Source organism: Sphaeramia orbicularis, chromosome 19 (genome assembly GCF_902148855.1).
Source record: "Sphaeramia orbicularis chromosome 19, fSphaOr1.1, whole genome shotgun sequence".
Classification (NCBI taxonomy): Eukaryota; Metazoa; Chordata; class Actinopteri; order Kurtiformes; family Apogonidae; genus Sphaeramia; species Sphaeramia orbicularis.
In genome coordinates this window covers 35,848,260-35,869,822 of record NC_043975.1, presented here as the reverse complement: position 1 = coordinate 35,869,822, position 21,563 = coordinate 35,848,260, and the positions used below count along the sequence as shown (strand labels likewise).

The window sequence follows — 21,563 nt, the reverse complement described above, 5'->3', positions numbered from 1 at the left end:
AGCAGAAAAAGACATAAAGTAGGACACTGAGGAACAAGACAGTTTGAGGAAAAGCTGTGCCTCATCCTGGAGACTCAGACCTATGAAAGAAACGAAAGGAAATGACCGACTTCAGCTGCTCCTTGACATTATTGTGGCAGAACTCTAGCAAAACATGAGTAAATGAAGAGCACATTAATATTCTTTGTTGCAACAATGTTGAACAGCATATGTTAACTTAGTGAATGAGTTCATATTCACAGAGTGATGGTCCAAGTTTTTTGAGCCAGCCTCTAATGATGAATGGTTGTTTTTGTTTGGTGTTTGTCGCTTTAACATGACAGACCAAATCTCCCTGCTTCCAACCTCAACTCTGATGCAACAGATCCAGGATTAGATTGATCCTACCACTGGCGGCATGCAGGCCACAGGTCACAATACCTCCTGAACAGTACAGGGTGTTGTATGTATGAGTGTGTCTGGAAAAAAATGTTTCCACAGGTTTGAAAACACACTTAGCTGTGTAAATACGGTGACCTTTACAATGGGAGTGAAAAGCAGAAGATGTGACACAGGGTAAACACAGACAAAGGACTCAGTCATGAGCCTTGCATTCAGTCCGACCACAAAACCAATATGGCAGTCACATGATGAGGAACAATACTATGTATAGAGAGCAAGATGGTGTTTTGTACCCACAGACACCAGTGTGGAGTGTGAAGAAGTCCAATTACCCGGAGTTGACAGGAGCGACAAATTCGGGCTTACCCCAAAAACGTCAATCTCCCTGTCCTTGGCCAAGGAAATCTCCCCTTGAATCGATTGCAGCTCCTAAGCTCTGAGGAGAGAGGAAGAAAGAGAGAGAAAGATATTTGAAACCAAGAGCTTTGTGGTCCTTATCCACGTGCTGCAGACTCAGTGACTCCCCAGTCTCTCTGGCAGAGAACTGCTTCAATACACGAGAACTATTACTCTCTTTTTCCTTCCTCAACTCTCATACTCCCTGTAATCTCCCCGCCCTTTTCCAATAGATTGGACTTTCTCACTCGCTACATTTGTGCCCCAGACATCATGTGAAAAGTGGAGTAAAACAGTGCTTTTGTGGTGTGTGAATTACCTAGGGCCTAGGCAAGCACAGTAGTGCTTATGGCCACAACTCAATTACAGCAATGTGAATCAGGTGGCGGCCTAGAAATCCCCTTAGCCTGATGCACAAGCAGGAACACAGAGGCGCCTTCATCACCAGCACGGAGACAAATCTAAAGGAGCGTGTCATCTCTTCTTAGAAGGACAGCTAAGCAAATGCTGTACGGATGAATAGCTGAGGAATACATAGATCTAGTGATACTGTATGCGTGTCTCGCACACAAGAGGACAATTTTGTGGCTAAAACAACAGCAGTGTTTTCCAACATCTCGAGTTGCAGGTTTAAATAAAAAATGTCATACAACACTCAAAAACATTGATAAATGTCACCTTTGTGTGGCAATAATCATGGAAAATGTTTTGTGGGATTGTTTCTTAACCAAAACAACATGGTGAAAATAACAGGATAGCAGTTAGCATATGTTAAAGGGCACTTTGTTGGATTTCACGGACTCAAAACAAATACTGTACTCCACAATCATGGTAAATATCATTTGAATAGTAATTTGGTCTGCGTCAGAAACACTCAGGAGCAGTGTTTATCCACTCTTTCTCTTTGAGGAGAAAACCGAGGCCATCTCTTTTTTAGCATATCCTGGTTACCGGATCTCTCCAGCTCTCATAAAATGCAGATTGCGGATACCAGGGTTTTCCAAAGGCATGTTCAAGAGAAACCAATGACATTTAAAACTGTGGTCTGTTTGGGTTTATTTCACTTCACTAGGCACTTGTCACAGTGAAGAATTAAGTTTTCTAAACTTCACTACACAGCGGAAGCACAAAGTTATATCACGATGGATCTTTGCTGACATCCATGGTAATGGTTGATTTTTAGTTGGGTCATGATATTACTCCAAAAAAATCCCTTCCCTCCAGGCCAAAGTGGCCTTAGTGCTATTTTACAAGGACCAAAAGAATTTAACACTAATTTGTTAACACAAGCTCCTGAGGACAGTCAAACAGCAGAGATAAAGATATAGCAATTTACTCACCATAACATATTTATCTTTACTACAAAGACCAAGTTATATGCATGCTGCAAACTTCCATCTGGCCTTAATTGAAACTTAATCTGGAATCATGAATGCAAATTCCCACAAAGCCTTAGCCACATGAATGCAATACAATATATTTTCATGGTTACAAAAGACAGTGACATGCAGTAGTGAAAAACTCACCTCCTTGGTAAATATGCAACTTTAGCTTGTGCAATAATTAGGACAGAGAAAAAGCCAGAAAATTATCATTGGCAAATGGGGCTCAAGCAGATAATTTAAATCCTTCTATCAAGTGTGGTAATTACAGACGTATCCTACAAAGATTGTTAATGTCTCATACAGCAAATGTATTGAAACTAATGTAATCCAATGCAACACCCCCAATCCACAGCCTAAATAATATCTATGTCACTTTGGTGGAGTCAACAGCAAATATTATGTGATTTGCAATTATGTGTTGCTGTGTGGGTTTATCAAAATGACTAATTTCTGCTAAAATCTGTGATATTTCTAATATCAAAACCTTACTGCTTGTGGGATTTTGTTGTAGTTCATGCAATAGTGACAGCCAATTAAGTGACACACACGTATCGATTGCTCTGCCTTTAAATAGGATATGAAATAAGTATTATAATACCAATTCTTGAAGTGAATTATGGAATTGTGCAAAAGCACCCATCTACTCAGAGCATTTCTCTGGTGGATTGCGCTGATGTGACACTCAAGTTTCAGGTTGAATAGTTCAGTTGCAACTAACTTCCAACCAACTGCATCATCTTAATAAGACACATTTGACGCCTCCGTGCAGGAGTTTTCAAACTTTTTCAGCTTGAGAGAAACTTGGTGTCACCCTGAGATTCAAATTTACAAAAATACATCTTATGTTGCCACATCATTGACACTTTTTTCTGCCTTCCACCATCCCAACAATGTTGAATAAATGCTCTTTTCTGCCTAATCCACATTAAGGACAAGCCTGCAAGTCAGTGACACAAACAGATACAAACAAACATGACTGACTTACTTCCCTCCCATTGTCAAAACAGTCTCCTGAATGTCTTTTCTTTGCACAGGAAATTTGATTTTGGCTTAGAATGTTTTATTTGGGGATTTTTAAGCTTTCTTTGCTTTCTCCCAACATATAAACATAGAATCTTCCTTGCATTTTCATTTCAATATCATTGTGTTTTCACGTCATCAAACAAAGAAAATCATGCACAGAATCTGGGCATGATTGAACAGACTGTTAGAAGAAAAAAAAAAACACTCACCTTCTACTGAGGAAAATGAACTCATAATAGTTATATTTTATTGTAGCATCATAGTTTTTTGGGGGTTTTTTTCACTCAATTGGTGACCAAATAAAAAAAGTCTTTGACCCTTTTAAAGGTCCTGAGCCAGAATTTAGGGTCAGGTCTAGGAGTGGGCAATATGGACAAAAAAGTGTAATTTAATATAACTTAATTTATTTAATAAAAGTATATGCCATACATGTGGACTTTGAATTAAGAATACAAACAAACAAACATTGAGAGGATATCAGCATGTGTTATTACCAATAAAAAATATGTTAGTTTCATTCATTGATTTTCATGAAACAGGTCTTGAGTTGATTCCAGCCTTAGGCAGGTCTCTGAGTTTCTGCAGCGCAGGCAGTCAGCCAATTAGCTGGCCTCCATGCAGACCCTGTATGACTCCTCATCCCACTTCCTGTGCTACTAAATGCCCACATTTCCTGTTTGTGCATCTGAAGGATCCTCTGGACCAAGAATGGCTTAATTTGAGAAAAATCAGATGGGATGAAAGGGTGACAAAGTTTATGCATGTGTGTAAAAGTGTGTAAGTGTGGCTATCCATGTGTGAGGACTTGAAGCCTTAACACTGATTAGAGTGGACAGGAGTAGCCTGGGGTAATCACATCTTTATCCTTGCTGATGGGTGTAAGAAACCCACCGCAGAAAATCACCTGCAGAAACAGACACATTCACACACAGATACACAAGGACTAGAAAGGGGCCCTCACTGCTGGAGCCCTGCCAGTCCATCTGCTTTTTAATGAAACCCAATTTACTGCACCTAGAGGGCCTTAATTGTTGAGGGAGCCACATTTTCACCAAGTGAAGTCTTTGACGATAATGCAGCAAAGTCACCTGATCCTTGACGCCCAGCTTTGGCACATGGGGCTGGTACATGGGTAACTGAAGGACTGATGGTTAAAAGGTTTGACGGGAGGGGCAGTCCCACTCTAAGGGAGAATCACTCTTTGGCCTTGCGAGTTATGTTTGCCCGCTGTGACAGTAGCACCTCTCCTTTGCAGCAGAGTACAAATGTGTGTTTAAAAAAACGATTGCGGGTACGACCAGCAGACTCCAAGAGTGTGGTTACTTGGGAATGGACGCCCTGCAGGGAGAGTCATGAGCTCATATTAAAACAGACACAATGTGTTGTTTTAACTCGCTTGGTTCTATAAAATTCCACAGGCTCTGCAGACACACACACACACACCATATAAACCTCTCTCCTTGAGGCACTGACTCTCAGCGGTGGAAACCCCCTTCAGTCACACATAGATCACATAACCTCTCTTGACATCGGACGACAGCACTCCCAATGGAAAGATGCAGATTCACACACGCTGAGCGCTGGCCAAGGCTCCAGACTGCCATTGTCCTTCAGAGTCATCCAAACAAAACAATGAAGAGGGTCACGCAAGGCCCCCCTGTGGAATGGTAAATAACTAAAGAGAGTGAGAGGAAGACTCCGAGAGGAAAAGACAGAGCGGGAGGAAGTGAGAGGAAAGTTGAGAGAGACTAATTCATTGTGACAGTGTTATGTGGAACACCAAGTGAGAAATATGATCATCTGGGGGCAGGTGAATTCCACTAATGTCCAATCACTCAGAGAAAATCTGACACTGCCTGAATGGAAAATATGTCAGCTCCATGATGTACAGAAAGGAAAGACCTATGTAAGGTGAAGGTATGTAAATTATCTCACCTCTAGGTGTAGGGAATTGTAATTACTGTAACGCATAATAATAATAATAATAATAATAATAATAATAATAATAAAGAACATCCATTCAAGTTTGAGATTTGCAGAAATATTCATGTCATGTAGTGGAATAACAGTGATTTGCGTTTCATACACTGCTGGAAACAGTACTTCTTTTTTATGTGTACACTCCTCGAGCAAGTGTTGCTTTGGTAAAAGCCATATGCAGGCAGTGAGGGGGGTTAAATCCAAACTGATGTCAAAGGCTTAGTTTGAGGTGATGTTAATCATTCATTAGTGTTGAATAGCCCTTATTATAAAACCATCTTTGCTGTCATTATTCATCTGGCATAAAATGATAGCCTGGTAATTCAGACTCTGGACGCTGACAATAGGTTGGGTACAAAGGGCTTGGATGGGATAGTCCCGCTTTCCATGGGTCTTTCATATGCTAATAAGGGAACTGTTTTGGGTTTACTGGCCTGGTTGGAAATGATTTAGGACGACACCAGTGCTCTGAGCCTTTATGTTTAGGCTGGCTGTGGGGGCTCATATATCACCCTGATCATTAATCAATTAGCGTCTCCTAGCCACCTGTCGGACACATCGGCACACAAAACATTCCTGCCCTCGGGCAGTTGCTAGACGATGATCATCAGTAGCACCACTATTACTTTCCAACCCCTCAACACCCCACCCTCCCCCACTTTATGGTAATACCCTGATGGATTACATAATCACACCCAAACACTGCCCGCAATGACAAGGGCTCCTCTCTGAGAGAAGTGAATCTGAGTAAAAAATGCCATGGTGTGTTTTTCTTTAATGGATCCCCCCCTCCCAACTCAATTTAACAGCAAGTTTTTTAACATGGGTTTGCCCTCCGCTGTCACAAACTGAAAAGACCAGGCAGAGAGGAATTGATGCCGACCTTGAAGGGGAAATCAATAATCTGATAGCTATTCAAAAGTGCTGAATGCACACCAACTCTGCGTCCTGCATTGTTTTAAATGCAACTGCCTCCAGTGGGTATTGATAGTCGTATTGTATTGATGACGTGTCACAGCGGCCAAACACACATGAGATGGAAAGGTCCAAGCTGTGACATTAGAATGAGGCCAGAAAAGTGGTTTTGTTTAGACTAGATGAACTGACTGCTGATTTGCTACGAGTCAACTAGAAACTACAATTCTAGAACAAACACAAATGTTTTATATTGTCAGACAATCACAAAAACTAAAACTGAACGAGGGACAGCAACAGAGTTTCTCATAATTGGTGTTTCTATCGTTTCCATCTCCATTTACAATTTCAATTTTGCACATCAAAAAATGCATGAAAACACAGTATGAAAAAAAACTCAAAATATCACAAACATTTTACACTTGAGAGAGGTGATAAAGTTGGTGTAAATGTGCAATAAAAACACATTTAGTACATTTTTATGTCTCTATGCATGGACCAATAAGGAGAATGCAATTAACACAAGAAATAAACAAAAAATACAGAAGGAGATGGGAAGCAGCAATGAAATGCCACCATGTGCAAAATGCTTCCACAAATGTTAAACAGCAGCTTTGGCAAACCAGAGAAAAGTCTGAATTAATGTTAAATAGTCTAGACCAGCTGTTTAACCTGTGCTCACATAAAATACTATTGTATGAAACACTACATGTACCAGGCAAACATTTCTGATGATGAGGACCAAATGCTAATATATACATGATGTTTGCAGATGGAAATACGCATTTTATTCTGCAAATTTTCTGAATATTCATTTGACATACAGTCTGAAAAGTTTTCAAGAACCTATATTCAACATCTTTTCAGAGCATTTTCACTCACATCCACACTGGCAAAGATATGAAAGAAAACTGAAGTCATTTGAAGTCATTTTGAGGTCTTAAATTATGATTATTGGATTTTAGACTTTTTAAAAGACCTGGGATTACTTGAAAAACCCATCAGGCTTTGTCATCTCAGTGCTTGAGCCACTTGAGACACTGTATGGCACGATGACGGCTGCACAATGTAGGTTTACAACTGCCTTCTGTCCAGTTGTCACAAGGGTAGCTTTTTGCGCAGATCTGTATGTAAATTTAAACTCTTGTTCGAGGCCCTTCACTGCCACTGCACAATCTCTTTCCCTCCGACTCGCTTCTGCGACAATACCCAACTCCCACCACCCTCCCGTTAGACCCCCAAAAACCCTTCATATTTTTCACACTTTTTTGTTATTTGGAACTAATTCTTAAAAGCAGCTGAAGAGATAAAGTGGTACTAAAATTAGAGTCTAATCCCCCAACTCTCAATATGGGGACATGGAGAAAGTAGATTTGTCAAGCCTTGATTTAGCAGTATTCTTCTATTATGGAAGTAGCACTCTTCACGCAGCTTAGCGATAGTCAAGTGGCTCAATCAGTCTCCTGTGGAACATTTCAGCGGGTAGGGAGAAGAGGATGGGCCTATCTGTGAGCTTAAAACTTGGCATCATGCTGGTGTTGCCATGCACTGCCGGCACTGTGATTCCTACCTGTGTTGCACTCTTCAACTCAGAGGGTTCCCCTTTGAAAGTGACATTCCCCATCCACTTCTAAAGGCTCCAAACAGAAAAGCCGTTTCAGTGGGGATTGTAGAAAATCTGGGCCACTGTGCTGCAAAGTGTGCAACACTGGGCTGAGCACAAGACACCAGGAATTTATTTTTTTCTCCTCATCTTTTAAATCCGAGCAGTTCAGGCAAAGTGCCAGCTACCAACATTATCAGGTGGATTTTCGAAAGAACAAAAGCTCTTCTGCAATTCTTTTCATTGCTAGTGGAAGAAAAAGAACAGAAAAACACATCTAGCGTAGATACACAGTGCATGTATGTGTGTGCATACTCATTCACGGACCCATTTCTTTGGCTTTTCAAACAAATTCATTTCTTTCAAAAGATTATTTACCTGATAATCTCACACTTTCTTCTACTTACTTATCTCCCCAGCAAAGACCTTAAAACTAGTTGTGATATTAAAGGTGCAAAGGTCAAAACTAAAGCAGAGAACAAAGAGAGAAAAGCATATCTGTTCTAGCTCACTGTATCTAATCACATTCCCAACACACATTTATTCCAGAGGCCAAGAGGAGGGTAAAAAAAAATCGCACACTTGACTGGTAACAAGAGAAGTGCATACTTGTATTAGGTGGTATCTGTAGTATTGGGAAGGAAAAAATGTTGCTTGAGCAAGATAAAGGCTATCCACAGGGTACAGAGGCAGAAATGAGACAGCAGGGAGGAAGAGGGTGATGGGCAACAGGGCAAAGGCTTGACCTGTCAGGTCAATAGGTGATTAGTAACATTTATCATACCTATGAGAGCTGCTAAATGAGAACCCAGACAGCGTCTCTCTGAAGAATTCAGCCACATTTCTATGTCAAATGAAGTCCAAATGAAGGCCGAGCCAACTACTGGCAACCAGATGCCCTGTGTTTATGACAGAGACAAATATTGGAATCCTTAAGTGGAAAAACATGGCATGCTGGCACACAGCAGCAGCAGTGAAACGTTACATCATTTTGACTATTTAATGAGCACCCTCTGGATCAGATCAGGAGTTTAAATACCTGCCAATGCCAACATAAAAGCTTGTATTTCATGCTTCATGAGAGAGGCTAAAAATTAGGTTTCATTCAATAGGAAAACAATGGTTGGAGGATGAAGAGGCTGTGGTTGTGGTTGAGGGGGAGGCAAACAGCACTGCCTAAGTCCTGATGAAAGCCATGCAAGGTATCTGAGAACAGACAACCCATGGAGCCACAGCTTCACCACACTGACATTCACATGGAGGAAATGACAAAGAAGTAATTGAGTACAGGGACCAGATTTGGCACAGACTTATCAGAAAACACCCGCCCCCAGGGGACAGTCCGACAGTGGCGCTCTGAGGAGACACAGCAGCTCAGCATTGTTTTAGTGCTCCGGACAAGTGGACTAAAGCTCGAGTGGGTATCCTGGGCCAAAGGCCAAGTGAGAATGAAAACACGCTGTTGTGAGAGAAGAAAATTGGGACATACTCACGCAACAACCATCCATCAAAATGAAGATGACAGTTAATTTTACAAACAAAACAAACACAGCCTTCTTGTTAGCTGTTTTATAACTTCTGCATGGGCAGAAGTCTACAATAACGCTTCTACAAGTGACATGCACAAACAAAACACAAATTAGAGATGGCACCACATTTTCAACGCCCACACCTCTAAGGCACAGAAGATTAACAGATCTTCATTGACAGTTCTTGACAATCTGATGCATTTTTTCTAAACTGACCATAGTCAACGTATATTTTACATATAATATTGAGACTCGATGTTGTAAAGAGCTCCTTCAACTGGTAATATGACAATAATAAAGGAAGTCAAAAGGCAAGAAGGCAGCCCTTTCACACGTTCAGGTGTGATACTAGGCAGAGATCCAAATGTTTTCTCTTCATTTTTCACATTCCTGCTTAAACCACTGTCCATGTTCAGTTCCAAAGTGCATGTGAGGAGTGAAGGAGAAACAAAATGAGAGCTATCACCACCGGAATAAAGACAAATGAGTTTTTCAGAGCTGGCATTAAAATCATTAGCAAAAAACACAATTTCTAACAAAACTAAAGACTGATGATGGTTCAGTTCTTGTACCTCTGCAAGATAAAAGCAGATTATATATGGAATACATCCGTTATTAATGCTACTGATTACACCACTACTTTCTCTTCTAAAGCATGTGAAAAAGCATCTATAATCAGCTGGGACAGAAATGCACTGACGGAGCGAGAACTCTTGAACATATACTCCTCATTTGTAAGCGGCAGAGCTGATACTCAACAAACACACACACAAACCAGAGGCAATATTATGTTTTCTGTAGCCCATTTATTGATCGCTCATTCCAAGGACTATTTATGCTTAATATAAAGAGCAGCTTCTCCCCTTAAATCCATCCCTGCTTTGAGTGGTAGATCTCCACCTTAAGCCATACAGCATACATTAACTTCGCTTAGATGGTACTCTGTGCTAGAATAATGTTACTAATGCAGGTTTTTGTCAGTAATATTATTAAAAAAATGGAAGTGCAGCTGTAATGGATATTTTGGAAGGTTATATTAATAAATGGCATCTTACAACTTGTAAATGCTAATGTGCGTCACACTAATGTTAGCCTACTTCAGTCTTAGGTGCTCAGATCTGTGAAGACCTCTATGTCTTTTGATTATTAGTATCATGTATGTATCAAGTAGTGTGTCACAAATTAGCAGCATGAAACCTCAGAAACACCAGGATTCAGAGGAAGAGGCGGATAATTTTTCTTGTTGACCAGATGTAGCTTCAATAATTGTGCATTTGACTTAGTTTCTGCTACATAACAGCCATTTAATGTGGTTCTAGCACACATAAACTACGTCAGTTCCAAGATGATCAGTAGGACATGATTAAGAGCAGGAAGGTGTTTTCCATAAATTATATTAAGCTCATCCTGTTTTCCTTTGTTTGCCAATATTCAGTGTACTTCTATAAACAGCTGGACTTATTCCTTAATACACAGATTAGCGCAGAAAGTACAAATAAGACCAGAGCCAAAAGTTTCAGTTACTGTTTTCTACAAAGAATGCCTGCAATGCAAATTTGGACCATAAAAGGATTTGTCTCTGTTTTAGCAATTTACAGGTGGACCACGCCTGCAAAGTCTTGGCTAACAAGTCCATTAGAACTTCAATATCTTGATCATGGTGCTGATGAGGACAGAATAGCTTTTTCCTCCATGGATACCAGATAAAGCACAGCAAGCCACAATCTATTAATGGAACTATCAAAGGAAACCAGCGATGTAGGCTGTTTTCTTAATGCAAAGCTGATCCTCATATCTTATCCCGTTTTATGTGGGACTGGTTTCCTGATATGCTGTTGCATAGGACAGTGGCTTACAGAAGTCAAACTAGGACTTCTTTTATGGAACAGACTTATAAATCAAATCTGCCATGACATTCTTGCTTTAGCTGCCCTTGTTTTCAATTAAGTTATTTCTTCTTACTTAAATTGTCTTTGTGCGTTTTAGATTTCAGGACTGTGCTGTGTTGTAGGTTAAAAGACTTTTTCTTCTTCGTGTTTTTCTTGATCTTGATCAACTTGGAACCAAGTAGAAAACATGTTCACATTGTTATCCTCTAGGTTTTCTTGTTTTTCAGTCAATCCATCAGTCACTCAGGAACATACAAATCGCATCAGATTATGTATCAGCTGATCTCGATAATAAATGAGCCCCTGGCCAAACAAACTTGACAGGACATCTGTGCCTACAGCTGTGGACAAAGAAAAACAGCCAAAATGTAACCTGGCAATTGGTAACACATTGAGGAGGCAGTGACTAAGGAAACTAGGGAAGGTTGATGTGTATAAATGAGAGGTTCTGCAGAAATCACCCTGGAACGAGCAGCAGAGCTGTGCAGAGAAGCCTCTTGGAACACAGTCAACACATTTCACACACGCAGGGCCTGGAAACAACACGCTTGGGGCTCCCACCTTCATTTAGATGAAAATGGACCTCCTCGAGAGGAAATAAAGCCATTTTTAACCCCCCTCCCTCTTGCTACGAGTCAGCCTCCTGTAATGTGCCCAGTCAATGGACTGTGGGTCTATTCAACTGCAGGCAGCCCACAGCACAGCCATAAATAATGTAGGGCAGCTCACATGAAACCCTAATCACCATTGTGCTGTCACCCAACAGAGAAGATTGCTTGTTTAATTTACTGCACCGCATCTGTCTCAGTTCTGCCCAATTTAGTTTCACAATTTCAATGGGTAAGTACTTCAGGTATTTATCAATATGGTTTTCTTCCAATGCCATGAATCAATAAGGATGTAATGATCATGTATCTAAGACAGTGTATCTATATATATATATGCATGTGCATGTTGTGGGTGATGGTGTGTACATCTGCAACATGAAGAAAAGACAAAAAAATCAGCAGCTTGTCACACAACAAAGGCTGGTTGAGGAGAAGCTATCAACACTCAATAACCAGAGCTCATTATTGGTCATATACAGCGTAGTTCATTACATTACTATTCCATTAGCATGCCAACATTTGCATATTCCAGTTACCTCTTTACAGAAGCCGTTGATCATAAATGGCAGCCATATGCTGCCTGGTGCGCCATATTACAGAATTATTACTGCGACACAAAAAGCCAAGAAAAATGGAAATTATGTTGACATGAAATGAAGTACAAAACCAATCAGAGGTTCCTGGTTATTGATAGTGTCTCCCTGACTGAATGAGCATCATTTTCACCCACAGATCTTGCTATCTTGCTGACAAACATCTGCAGGCCCAGTTTGCATGATGTGTTTGTAGTTAGTTTTTTTTTTTCTTTTTCTAAATCATGCGCATTACATCTATTCATGAGTAAGCTACCAAAACAACCTAATTCCAGTTTTCAAATGAACAAGACATGGGTGATTAATGTGTCCATTATTAAGCTCCACAAAGGTGCTTATGTTGGTCTTTTGCTGCATACTTTTTTGAGATGATTTTAGTTTTACATCACCTCTGCAAACACACAAACCCATCATGTAACAGGCTCTGTACTGCAACATTTCAGTATGACAGTGATTTGGTGGGATGGGTTCTCACCGGCTCTGGCTTCACTGCGATGACAGCCCATGGAGACAGAATAAGTAGCAGCGGCTCAGTAGCTACTCTATACAGACTTGGCAGGCACAAGCAAAAGCAGCAGAGCAGTGCGATAACTGCACTATGAGCTGAACCGCAGCTAGCTGTTCGAACTAGCAGCAGCAAGAGTGGTATCATCTTAGTTCAGGACCATTATCTCTCCGCAGTGGTGTTCACTGCACGCTGATAAATGTGGCCCAGCAACTCAAGCTAATGTGCAGGCAGCTGCAACCACAGCAGCTGGGTAATACACTGTCAACTGCCACAGACGCCCACACAGAAGGCACAATAGAGAGGATTTGTTCCACTGAAATCAGTTTTAAGATGCTTTGCTTTGTGCACTGCTTTGAAACTGGACATGAAGCGAACATGTAATGACACAAAATGGACTTAAACAGAGCTGTCAAAAACAGAAAAGAAAGAAAAACTGAATTTAGTACAATAAAGACTACTTCTCTTGTGCATTGCTAACAGATTATTGTGCCATCCAATTTGACAAGTCTTCATTCTTCTTCATTCCCCATTTGCACCTGAGCAAGCATTCTGAATTATTCAAGTGTCCAGGTTAAAAGTGCAGACAAGTATGGGAAAAGTTTTACAATACTTGATAAATTAACAAACCAACCTAAAAACAAGGACTGTACTCCATAAAAGGGGATCTACTCCCTCTATATAAACAACTGTTCCTTAAGTACCAAAAACACAAGCCTTCTCATTTTCATGTGATTATATGCTAATGAAAGGATGAATTTGTCACACTTTAACAAAAAAGTCAGTAAGTAATCAATTAATCTGGAACTGAAAATCAAACAAATGTTTTTGTTTTTTTTTTTTTTTTAATCAAGAATCTAGGCAGATGTGTTGAATCATGTAGTGAAGCCTAGTATTAGCCACTATCTGACTTCTGATGATATTGACAGATCGCCAAATGTCCTATCGGTGCAGATTACTCATCTGTCCCTACTCTAAACATTATGAAGTCATAAGTGACTGCAGACACACACTTGGCACTGAACACATGACTTGACTTTACACTGGGGTATCTTGGAATGCTTCAGGACAAACTAACTAGTCGCACATCTGGACAAGTGACACATGTTTTCTGGCTAGCTGTCAGGCTCACGGCAGCACAGGGTTAACTTGGCAGCTGAGCTGTACAGTGCAGCTCTAAAAGGAATATTAACATTATGTCCCCAAGTGCAGAATGAGGGAGAGCAACAGGAAAAGAGGGGATGGGGTGAAAAGGGGAGAGAGAAGAGAAAAGGCATGGAGCAAAGGGGTGGGTGTGCGAATCCAATTTCCAGTGACAGTATGCTCAGGATCACTGTTTCAATGAAAGAACATATCATCTGTCAAAGTTAATGGTAGTGTCCTGGGGAAAATGAAGGAAAATAGAATGGAGACCATTCATTAAGAAGGTGGGGGATGGGGGTGTGTCGAAGCCACTGGTCTGCTCCAGTGTCTCCCCGGGAAAATAAATATATACACAAGCCATTATTTGTGCATTTACGAGGTAGCAGAGCAGCCACGATCAAGAGCTGGTCTCATGCTACAGAGATAATATTAGCTCAGATGCCTGAGCAGAAAGCTATCACTGGGAATGAAGAGGTCGGCCTGGCTGTACGGTAGGACGCCTGGCAGACTAGCATATGGGCCCGGCCAGCCTGTCTCTCACTCAGAGCTGTGGATGTACTCAGTGGAAGCAATTGATACCATTGTTTTATGGAGAGGAGGGTGGAAGGGGATTAAGAACCAACAATAGGGCTCTTTCACTGGAAATGTCAACCGTCACGCCGGGGGACTGTCCGACTGGGCAGAGACACTTTTGTAAAACGCCAAGGTACAAAACGAGTGTGGAAAATAGTATGAAACCCTGTGACGAGGGCAATGAAACACTGTGACATGGGCCAGAGCATTTATGTGCCAAATGGTAGAGAAGCAAAGTCCGACATGAGTTGACATGTTAAGTGAAGTTTTTACAGTGAAGATCATGTGAGTCCCTTGAGTGAAAAATACACAATATATAACTGGTTTGTACGATATTTGAGAAAAACAAAACAAAACAGCACAACACTTGAGATAAGTATACCATTGATTTCAAAATCCAGCAAATCATTCTGCAGCTTGAATCTTACTCCAAATCAATAACCAGGATAATAGGTTATATGGGTCTTTAGCTCAACCTCATTAGAAAAAAGAGACAAATGTGTCCTGATTCTTCAGGCAAATTAACATTGTGACGAACCTAAAATACCTCAACCGATAATCCACCCTGGGACGTCTTATTATGAGCCTATACAACTGAGACACTACGCTTTTTCTTTGTGTGCTTTGATAACCCCACTGGCCGTGGACCTCTTTGAAAATCTCACTTTGAAGGTTTGAGGTGAATATAAACAGCAAGTTGAAGTGAGGTACCCTGCCGCTTTAAGACTGGGATGAAACCAAGTTATTCTACCACTCTGACCTAATTGTTCTCTCGCTCTCCCGACATGAACACTGGGAGCTGTGCACTCTGACACGTAAAGATTATTTAATACCATCAAAGCCATAAAAAGAGGAATAAAAAGAGGCAGTGTGGCCAAGGGGAGAGTTAACCCTCGCATGCCTGGCAGGGCTTACAAGCAGTTGTAGAAAGAAGAAGAGGAATCAGTATGCACAAGCTGGCCTGTCTAACTGCCGCCGGTCGACGAGAATGGGGCTCCCACATCCCAACATCACAGCGGCTCCACTCCCCTTCCAAAAAATCCCACTCGGCTTCAGCTACACTCTCCTGGTATCGGCTCCCACCCTTCTTCTCTCCTGCTTTTCCCACACTCGCCCCAGTCCCTGAGGCAAAGACTACGTCATTGGGCACCAAAGCCAAACCACTGTAATATCCCAATTTAATTCTACTTTTTTGACAGACTCAGGGCCTGTTTCATTAGAGTAAAACTACACTGCTTGGTTCCACTGGACTTCCTTTGTAGTTCTAATACATTAAGTAAGTTTCTCTCTATTTTGCAGCATGTCTGTAACAGGAGTGGGAAATGAAGTAGGAGTGATTTTGGTTTTAATAAAGAAAGCTATTTTTGAGTCATGTTTTGTCTTGAGATTTTTTTTTTTTTTGCTACACTAATGAAACAGTCAGTGAATGTTCTCATTGGTCCATAGTGTATAAATTAAGAGTGAATTTTGGCATAGAAGTTTTCCGCTAACAAAGCAAACATCTCTCGGTGGCAAAATTGTAAAAACAACCTCAAACATTAAGAGAAATTCTTAAAGCCAACTCACTGGTTTTTCCTATATACTATGAGAAAATGTGGTTTCACTACATCACTTCCTATGAGAGCAGAACCCTGACAGTGTGTAGGTGGGACTGGGTAGACATGTTTACCGTTAACCCAGCGCTGGATCACATCTCTAGGGTGCCCTGCCATTGTGGGGAGCATGTTTCATCTGTCAGTGCCTGATGAGTTTGTGTAGCGCAGCCACAGTCTCGTGAGTCAACCTGCCTCATCATCAACAAGGGAGCAGGTTGTTGTGGCAAGGTTGTGTGTAGACCACTACAGACCAAAGTACACCAAACCACCTGACACATGAAGGGCATTTTGTCAAAGACAGTTAGATATGATGCCAAATTAGTTCACTGGCAGATCTTTAAAATCATCACAAAGCAGGTCACGTTCACAGTCCCTTGGAACATGGATACATAAAGGTTTATCTTTCTTTCACCATGTCACCATGCAACAGTCAAAGGCCAAAAGTCATTCCTCTTCTACATCTGCTACCAAACATGTAATTGAAATGACGGTTCCTCTTTTATTTGACAATGGGGATATAATCTATTGACTCACACTGCCCTATCTAAGTCAACAACAGCAAAACATTTTAACCTGTAAATGTTTTAGTTCTGATTTATAAAATTATTTTAGGAGCCTACTTATGGCCATCTGTAATTACTCCTCCAAATATTTTATTCCTGCTTGTTTGTTTCTCCTCCTCTTTTCCTTTCCCCATACAAGTGTTTTCTGGCACTTACCAGGCTGATATTATAAATAAGATATGATTAATATATTATTAATAATTATTCCTTTCTTGCTCATAAAATAAAAAATTTATAAAATTTGCCTCCTCTTTATATAAATCTGTATTTTCAGCACCTGTTATAGGGAGTTGAAGTCCTGGCTCTTCATGCTATGCTGAAGAAAATATGAATGGTGATCAATGGTGATACACAAATCTTTTTTTTTTATATTCCACTTCAATTATGCCACCATTTACACACATCGTGTTTGTCAACTTAAAAGATAATTTAAGAATCAAGAAAGTTGGGTTTTGGGGCAAAGATAGTAAAGAAACATCAGGTTTTGTGTCAAGAAAGGCCATGGACTTCATCTGTCATCACACCTGATACATGTGACCAACACCAACCTGCTGCCTTGGCACATTTTACCTCAATCTTCAAGATCGAGGTGAAAAAGTGTTAGAAAAGGGCAAAACTCACTACAAGTCTGGTCAAGTTGAAGTTGCAGAGATGATGACATCACCTCACAACCTTCAGGCGTGTAGTCTGTATATTTGTGTATTTTCCCATTCTAATAGTTCAAACACTTTAATCATAGACTAAAACTTTCTTAACTTGTACAATTATCTTTTAAAGTGACAAACATGTGGAAATAATCCCAGCATTAAAAGGGGATCAAAATATTACTTGACTCTCACAATTGACTTTAATGCATTTATTGTTTTGAAATAAAGTCCCTTGGTGCACAACCAGAAAGGGTGGGACTTCAGCTCTCTATTGACAATTTTAGTGTAATTTGTGAATGATGATGGCTCTCAAATGAAATTTTAGTAAACAATTAGTTGCCATTGCCTTCTCCTGTTAATTTTATGTCACTAAGTCTAAGTATACAGTATCAAAAAAGAAGAAGAAGCGGCTTTGAGAGGCATGAACACATAAATGATAAAGTATGGTTTGCTTTCTAGTCTTTGTAAACAAAACTGCACAGGGCAATTGTCAGAGATTGACTGATGATGACAGGAACCAACACAAGTGATGGCTTCATTAAAAAAGCACGAGTAATTGCCAGTTCAGCTAAGGCGATTCTATCATATTTGTGACAGGCTTATTTGTCACTTTGATCAAAACTGTTTCTATGATTTAACAGTGTGTTGATTTACTAAACTGTGCAGATGACAGTGTCAAGAGGAAGGAAGGACAAACTGTACTCACTATCTAACTGCATTACAAATAGGTCGCTCAAAGTCTAAATTCAGAAAACAGGTTAGCTGGAAGATTGAAAGGCTCATATCCTATGCAAAAAACAGCCTCTAAAATGTCTTTAAAATCACCTTTCTTCTGGTACAACCACTTGTTCCATGTGTGATGAGCAAAAAAAAACCTGTCATGAACTGACAAACCCAAGAGCCACTGACTCACTACTGCTGTGTTTTAAAGAACAACGAAGAAAAAAAAACAGTCCTATTCAGTGTCATTCACACTTGACTTTACAATCTGCAGAGGAAAGGGACATGATGAGGGGGCGGGGGATGTAACGGGGCCAAGTGTGTGTGCCACAGCCTCCACTATGATGACACATTTAGTACCATGTGAAACCCAAGCGTGCGAGGCCTTTAACTGGCACTGTTCACATGCGGAGAACCGACTTCCCGTTGACGCTTCTCAAAGAAGGTTTGACAGTATTACAGAAAACTCTTGGCCTTGCTACATAACAAAATACCACTGCATACCAAACAAGTGCAACATGTGTGTTTCCTTCTAAGTTCAACATTTGGAAGGAGATGCATACTTTAGCGCTGGGTTTTTCAGTTTATAATATATTATTATAAACAATCAAAACCCACAGTGAAATTACTATTAGAAAAACTTAACTACAATTGCTGTCAACAATGATTTGAGAGCTTTCAATAAGGAAATTTGAAGAAAATTGCTCCATTCAGATGACTTAACCAAAGGTTACCCTTAAAATGTCTGTTATATATATCAGTTTAGTGAAAAAGCAGACAATCTGCATTTAGCTCAGTCCTTCCCAGTCACAGGGGCATCGTTTAACTGTGAATCACAACAAAAGAAGAGGTGACAGGGTGGGAAAACCCTCAGACACACCGCATTTCCCACTCGGTGACGTGACCTCTAATGCATCTTGCTCTGAATGTCACAGGTTGTCACCGAAAAGGGCATCTGCTTCCCTTAGCCGCACCCCACATTAAAAAGAATATCAGTGTGCTCTGCCATGTCTGAAGAAGAGGAAGAGTGAGGCGTCATTAACTGTGCAATATCATTCAACAAATCTTTCTCTTCCAAAGGCACATTGTAGCTCTTGTAAAGTGCTTATAATAGCTGGATTACTCAAATTAAAATGTAAAGAGCTCTGAAGTACTTGTTACAGCTCAAATGGAGGGTAATAAACACTGTAATCTGCGGTTTTACAAGACAACATTTTACAACACTTATGCTGCAGGGTATACACTTCAAATGTTATAACACAGTGCTGACATTTAATTCACAGGGATGCAGACACCTCCAATTGCCACATTATCTTCACAAGGGGGATAATCAGGGTGTTAACAAATTAGGGGGCCTGTCTGTCAGCTCAGAGCACACACAGGCTTCATTTTTGTCATTTTTGCACTAGAAGAATGTATGTATGTATGTATGTATGAATGCATGTGTGTCCTGGGTCATCAAGTTTCAGCTCAGCATTAGAGCACATCTAAAGAATGCAGGCTGTGGTTGCCCCACAGTGAGCTATGCCTGTTCATCCATTTACAGCACAACGAGGAGAGGAAGTGGGATCATGATATGATCGGTGTCAACGGCAAAGTCTACCACACTCGAGCAAAGTTCACCCCCGGCTCAATGATGCCAACAACAAAAACGTAAACCCAACGAGAAACGAGCAAATTCCCGCCGTGCAAATATGCATATTTCTCCACATTCCGTTGCCCTGACGTTGCAAAAGCGTTACTTCTCGAAGAAAACCACACACCATCGCGCAGATACCGGCTTTAACTCCATTTATCGGCACTTTTCTGAGGTGCAAAGGTAGACGGATAAACAGCCTGGCTTCGCTAATCGACTTCAACAAACTGTCAGCGCTGATATTTGTGTGTTCATGCTACACAGCGGAGCGGACGAGCGTTAGCTTTTCATGCTAGCTGCCCTCACAGACCCCATATCCACAGATGATGACACTCACACCAACATGTTTTAATGTCTTTGCGACAATGAAAGCTTATGCAGAAAGAGTCGGTAATTACTAATTTGACTCTTTCTCACTACCCCGGTAATAATGAACAGTATTTAAAAAAAAAACAAAAAAAAAACTACCACACTGTATTATGACTGGAGCCTTACATGACGCATTTAAAATCCTCCAGGCGAAAAAACTACAGTTTACACGGCACCCTGAATGCCTCTTGTTGAGACATGAACGCATGCTGTCAAATGTTGACAGGCTGTCAATGACAAGTGGATGGTAATACCTGGGACCTGTTGACTCCTCCTCCCGGTCCTCTCGCGCTGCTGCTGCTGCTGCTGCTGCTGCTGCTGGAAGTTGAGCGGCGCAGCTGTATTTGTCCGCGGCGATACTCTTTTTAAAGTTTTCTGTCGACTCTCAAATCTCCAAACTGTGGCATTCGCGGCTGCTGAGTGGAATTAACCTCCCGCAAAAGCATAGGTACAAGGCGAAAGACCGCTTTCAAAGAGAGGGCAAGTTTGGCACAGCTTTCGCAAAAGCGACCATTGCAGTCACGTTCTCTGGCTGTGAAATCCAACACCAGCGCAGACCACGCCCCTTTCCTTTTATGGGGCCAGTCCTCAAAAGTGGACGTCCTGCTCGCGCCAGATGTGCGCACTGATCCTCCAAGAAGATGCGCAGTACAGACAAGTCCACCACCCTGTTTACTTTATACCAGGGGTGACGAACTCAGTTTAATTCAGGGCCCATGTATTATCCAATGTGATCTCAAGTGGGCCGGACCTGTAAAATAATAAGCATGTTAACCTACAAATAATATTCTAATTTTTTGTCTTTGTTTTAGCTTAAACAATCATGTAGAACACAGGAGTCAAACATGTGGCCCGGGGGCCAAATCCGGCCCGCCAAAGGGTCCAGTTCGGCCCTTGGGATGAATTTGTGAAATGCAAAAATTACACTAAGATATTAACAATCCTTTTAGTTCAGGTTCCATTCAGACTAATTCAATCTCAAGTGGGTCAGACCAGTAAAATACTATCATAATAATCTAGAAATACTCACAACTCCAAATTTCTCTTTGTAAATGTAAATATTTTCATGTATTTACACTAAAACAAAGTATAATTTTACAAAAAATGTGAATAACCTGAAATTTTTTAAGAGAAGTAAGTACAATTTTAACAATATTCTGTCTGTTATTAAATGCTGTGTGTGTTTGTAGATCCACTGTGATCTGTAAGTTATAATGAACATGTGTAAATGATAAACTGAAGCATAATATGGTTAAAATTACACTTATTTTTTTCAGTTTGTTTATGTTATTCACATTGTTTGAAAGGATAGTTTGTAGATGCAAACATTTTCATAGTTTAATTTTACTTTTTTCACAATAAAACATAGAGGAAAATTTTGGAATTGACATTATTTATATATTATTATGTTATTATTTTACTGGTGCGGCCCATTTCAGATCAAATTTAGCTGAATGTGGCCCCTGAACTAAAATGAGTCTGACACCCCTAATATAGAATCTGACATTTC

The 21,563-nt window shown here is 40.6% G+C and overlaps 1 protein-coding gene across 4 annotated transcripts in view; it reads right to left on the bottom strand.

Moving 5' to 3' along the window:
• Positions 1–20,582, bottom strand: part of raraa (retinoic acid receptor, alpha a) — a 196,719-nt gene extending 176,137 nt beyond the window's left edge. For 3 of the 4 annotated variants that reach the window (XM_030121478.1, XM_030121479.1, XM_030121482.1), the window contains exons 1-2: positions 20,308–20,582; positions 748–817 (exon numbers count right to left, since the gene is read on the bottom strand). The gene's annotated coding sequence lies outside the window, so the exon portion shown is untranslated. The remainder of the gene's footprint in view (positions 1–747; positions 818–20,307) is intronic. The other variant, XM_030121481.1, reaches the window with a different exon arrangement.
• Positions 20,583–21,563: the final 981 nt, after the last annotated feature.